Source organism: Lolium rigidum, chromosome 4, assembly GCF_022539505.1.
Source record: "Lolium rigidum isolate FL_2022 chromosome 4, APGP_CSIRO_Lrig_0.1, whole genome shotgun sequence".
NCBI classification, from domain to species: Eukaryota; Viridiplantae; Streptophyta; class Magnoliopsida; order Poales; family Poaceae; genus Lolium; species Lolium rigidum.
The window spans coordinates 141,476,447-141,482,233 of record NC_061511.1 but is presented as its reverse complement, the minus strand read 5'-3'; positions in this window follow the sequence as shown (position 1 = coordinate 141,482,233).

Genomic DNA, 5,787 nt, shown 5'->3' with positions numbered 1-5,787 from the left:
CGTCATCCAACTTTTTGGCCGGGCCTCGCTTCCTCGACTTTACGGAAGAAGTGCTCGATCCGGAGGGCTAAAAAAGAAATAGTTCATAGTCGGTACAATTTAATTAGTTAATGCATCTAGTCGATCAACAGCGGCTTAATTAATTTATATACCTCGGTGATAACTACAGTTCGGGAGCCATTATGATGATCTTGTTCCTCACCGGCGCCACTAGGATCTTCTTCCTCACTATTCTACGCTCCCTCACCGGAGTCATTCAAATAAGTTGCGGTGACATCGTCACCGCCATCATCTGGAATAACGTCGTCGTCGCGATCATCCAGAGTACCGTTTGCTATGAGTTCCTCCATGAAATTTTCTTGAATTTCATCTCTGTCCATGCTTTCTACAACGACCTGCAAGCTATACATAGGAACCATCATATGATCAAATTAAGGATAATGCGAGAAAACTGAAAATGGAGTTACATATGTGTAGTTCTTAACTAAGGATCGATAATATAGTGCTGAAAGCAGAATACTGTCGATTACATGCATACATAGATCGGGTTCATGTTTATTTAACCCTAATACATATCAATCACTACTACAACCACTCAACCGCGCGAGACCGGGTCCTAGAGGGCGCCGACCGGGTCCTGAGCCGCGCGCGGGTGTACCCCCAAAGCCACGGAACAACAACGGGAGCATAGCTAACATGAGATCCCCGCATAACGCTCCATCCGGTCCTATACATGTTGTCTAACGCGTACATGTAACGGCGAACGTGCTGGTCCTCCACTTCAATGCGCCGAGCTACCTCCTCCGGCGGGGCCGGCTCCCTCTGAAACGACCGTGGCCCATAAGACCTCCACCAAAGAATATCCGGGTCGACAACGGGACCCGGATTCCGCACCAAGGTGCGCGACCCGGAAGCTAAGACCTCCCAGTGCCACCCCGGCGGAGCCCAGTGCCGGATCTCCCCCATCTGCTCCATCTCCTCTAGAAGAGTCAGACCACGGCGCGGCGGCTATCGCGGCATCGTAGCTACGAAAACAAATCATATATGTATACTAATATAAATAAAAAACATGATATTGTGCTAAATAAAAAACTTCACTACTTTTGTACTAACGCCGCGTTCCACGACCCCGGATCGATCGATTCGGATCGGGGGTCAGGAACGACAGCGGGAGCGGTAGAGGGAATTGAACGACCGTATTTTGGGGGCGCCGGCACTACCGGCATCGCCACGGACTCGGCGCTCCTCCTCTCGCTCTTCTCTCTATTTCACGACCCTAACTCTATGTCACGGCGGCGTCACCACGGACTCGGCACCGCCAGGGGAGCCGGCAGGGGCACCGCCACGGACTCGGCACCGACAGGGGCTCCGGCAGGGGCACCGCCACGGACTCGGCACCGGCAGGGGCGCCGACACTACCGGCGCGCGCGGAAGAGGTTGTCCGCGCGGGGGGTGGCGTCGACACAAATTGTAACTTTTTTTCTAACTATACTAATTTAAATCTAACTAAATATTTCTAACTTTTCTAACTAAACTAACTAATCTAACAATCTAACAATCTAACAAAACTAACAAAACTAACTAATCTAATAATCTAACAATCTAACAAAAAATACAAAAAAAAGAAGAACTTGGCCGGCCGCCGGTCGGCCGGCCGGAGGAGGGAGAGGGAGATGGGAGCACCATACCTGCGGAGCGCGGTGGCGGGCGGCGGCGGAGGGCGACGGGCGCGGCGGAGGAGGCGATGTCGTCCGCGGCGGCGGCGGGCGGCGCGCGCGCGGGCGCCCGTACGTGCGGAGAGGGGGATGGAGGGGCGGCGGCGGAGGCGGCGGTGGACGACGGCGTCGGCAGCGACAGGCGCGGGCGGCTGCGGCGTGGGCGCGCGACGGAGCAGCCTGGCGGCGTGGGCGCGCGGCGGAGCAGCCTGGCGGCGTGCGTCTGTGCGTGCGGCTTCGTCTCCGCGGGATTGATCCCCGCGGAGACGAAGTGGTTCCACTTATACCACCCCCCCTTTGGTCCCGGTTCGTATTACAAACCGGGTCCAAAGGCCCCCCTTTGGACCCGGTTTGTAATACAAACCGGGACTAAAGGCCATTTTTGCTGCGTTTTCGCTGCGCAAGCAAAAAAGGCCTTTAGTCCCGGTTTGTAATACAAACCGGGTCCAAAGGCCACTTTTTTTTAAAAATTTCATTCCCGCCTTATTTCAAATGAAAAAAAGCCACCGCACTGCCACCGCCATGTACTGGCCACCACCGCCACCGCCATGTACTGGCCACCACCGCCACCGCCACACGTGTCCCTTCCCCGTGCCACGTGTCGCCGCCGCTTCCACGTGCCTCGCCCCGCCGTCACCGCCATGTACGGGCCACCGCCGTGTACTGCCCACCACCGCCACCGCCGTGTACTGGCCACCGTCGCCACCGCCGTGTACTGGCCACCGTCGCCACCGCCACCGCCTGGCCACCACCGTCACCGCCATGTACGGGCCACCGCCATGTACTGGCCACCACCGCCACCGCCACACGTGTCCCTTCCCCGTGCCACGTGTCGCCGCCGCTTCCACGTGCCTCGCCCCGCCATGCATGTACAGGCCACCGTCGCCACCGCCGTGTACTGGCCACCGTCGCCACCGCCGTGTACTGGCCACCGTCGCCACCGCCACCGCCTGGCCACCACCGTCACCGCCATGTACGGGCCACCGCCGCCGCTTCCACGTGCCTCGCCCCGCCGCCACCGCCGTGCGACGTGTAGATCCCGCTTCCACGTGCCACGCCCCGCCGCTTCCCCGCGCCACCTGTCGCCGCCGCTTCCACGTGCCACGCCCCGCCGCTTCCCCGCGCCACCTGTCGCCAAACTTGCCGCGTCGCTGTGCTATAAGCGCCGCGTCGCGCGCGGAACCACACGTCGCCGTCGCCTCCGTTCATTCGTCGCCGGGATGCCGCCGCGCCGTCGCGGCTCGTCCGGCTCCGCGTGGCGTCCGAGCTCGGCCGAACGGTAGGTTCTACGCCGAGATGCGTGCCGGTGGCTTCCGGCTCACCCTCGGCACGTACAACACCCCGGAGCTGGCGGCGCGCGCTTACGACGCGGCCGCATGGCGATTTCGGCGGCCACGGTGCGACATGAACTTCCCAGACGTTGAATCGCTAGAGGAGGAGGAGTTCCTCGCGCCGAAGCCGTGCCTCGTCGACGACGAGGACCGTCGCCGCCACCGCCAGGTGCAGCGCCGGATCGCAATCGCCGAGCACGACGAGGAGTTGATGCGCCAGTGGAGGGCGCGAGTTCCCAACGACGTCGACAACACCGCCGCGTTCTTCGCTGACCTCCGGGCACAACGCAGGTCCAACAGGCGCCATCGTCGGGCCGTCGCCGTGTTCGAGCTCGATAACCCGAATACAACTTGGGCCGACAACGGCCCTCGGTGGGACGACATTTGGACCGAGACAACCTCCGACGACGAGTAGATCGACTAGACTAGTTGTTTATCTATTTTATTGTATTTTCAATAAAGTCGTTGTGGCAGAGGCTGATGATGAGAAAAGTTTCCCGCCAGATTACATGTGGAATTAAAGTACAGAACTCAACTGAAAATTAATTAAGATACATGGCCAGATAGTACTCGTGCCTAGCCCAGGCTGATGATGAGAAAAGTTTCCCGCCATATTACATGTGGAATTAAAGTACAGAACTCAACTGAAAATTAATTAAGATACATGGCCAGATAGTACTCGTGCCTAGCCCTATAGTACTCGTGCCTAGCTCAACTGAAAATTAATTAAGATACATGGCCAGATTCGACTGTTCGAGTCATTCAGTCATACTCGTGCCTAGCCCTATAGTACTCGCCACTCGTAGTCGTCGTAGTCGCCGTCATCATCGTCGCCGGCATCGGGGTCGCGGTAGTCAAACCTCGGCGGGAGAGCACGCGTGGGCTGGGACTGAGGGTAGCGCAGGCGGGGGCCACGGTGGGCCATGACGCCCTGGAGAGTTCGGTCGCGCCACCACAGCCCGATGGCCGGCCTCGTTGAAGTTCGAAGGAGGCGGGCCGCCCTCCTCGTGCCCGGCGAGCGCCCTCTCACGCCGATTGATGAAGAAGCTCTCCCAAGTCGGGCTGTAGTCGGGATGCCACCGGGGATTCCTCCGCTGCTCGGCGTGAGCTCGAAGTAGTAGTGGTTCGTGATGGCCATCTCGCGCGCCACACCTAGAGGGACAGGGAGGGACCGGTACCCTCCGACGCTCGGCAACCAGCCGGTAGGGACGCGGTAGCCCGGCGGGCAGGGGTAGTTCGACGCGCAAAGCGCCTCCGCCTCCCGGAGGGTTAGAGATACGATGGAAGCCATGTGACCTGGTGATGAGGTTTGCGGATATGAGTCTAGATGTGATATGTAAATGGAGGCCAAGCCAACATATATATAGTGAAAAAATGGCGGGAGGACGGAGGCGGGAAGTAGTGGAAAGCGCGAGGAAGAAAAATAGGCGGGAACGCGGTGGCGCCAAAACTGTCGGTGGGATAAGGACGTGTGGGTAACCTTTAGTCCCGGCTAGTGGGTACAACCGGGACTAAAGATCCTTTTTTGTGTCATCTAACAAAACTGTCGGTGGGATAAGGACGTGTGGGTAACCTTTAGTCCCGGCTGGTGGGTACAACCGAGACTACAGATGTCGGCAGGATAAGAACGCATGGGTGGACGCACTACTCGATGAGATAAAGCATGTAGCGCACGACGCCCTGTCGAAGGAACAAGACAAAGTAGAAGCGGTGCCGTGCCTATAAAAGGAGCATCGATACGCCTTGCCAAGCAGATCAACAAGCCAAGGAGAGTTTCATTCCCATGGATGAAGGGAAGGGTTGGGAAATCTCCCGTGGCGCAGCTTCTCGAAGATGTCGTTGGCGCACACGCCCTACGACATCTTCGGAAGCTGCTCCTCGGAATTTTTCCCTGCAAGCCCCTAAACAACTACATCTCATCTAACAGTGTTGGGGAAAGGGTTGGGAAATCTCCCGTGGCGCAGTTTCTCGAAGATGTCGTTGGTGCACACGCCCTACGGCATCTTCAGAAACCGCGCCTTGGAATTTTTTCCTGCAAGCCCCTGAACGACTACATCTCATCGAACAGTGTTGGGGAAAGGGTTGGGAAATCTCCCGTGGCGCATCTCCACTTTTAATATCTTACATACAGTTACATGATTACACAAAAATAAATGGGAAATTGATTGCCATGTTGAGATACTCATTTGTGCCATGAACATTCTTCAATTAACTTGATGATGGAGCATCTTCATCATTTAATTAATCTTCTTCGGCCGTAACCATGGAGCATCTTCATCATTTAACTTGATGCTTGGATCAATGTTCACTACGAAGGGTGGAATTTCATCAAACTGATTATAATCTTCGACATGTCTGTCTTGTCCTCCACTCCCACGATGTTTCTTTTTCCGGAAAAGAACTATGTGGCGCTTTGGCTCATCGTTTGATGTATTTGTTACCTTATGTTTCCTTTTTCTTGGTTTGGTAGACATATCCTTCACATAGAAAACCTGGGCCACATCCTTGGCTAGGACGAATGGTTCGTCTCTATACCCAAGATTGTTGAGATCCACTTGTTGTCATTCCATACAACTTGTCTACCCGAACCCCGCCTCCTGTTTTGTTGACCCATTTGCACCTAAACAAAGGGACCTTAAAAGAAGGTCCATAGTCAAGTTCCCATATATCCTCTATGTAACCATAATATGTGTCATTTGGGCCTTCATTCATTATTGCATCAAACCGGACACCACTTGTTT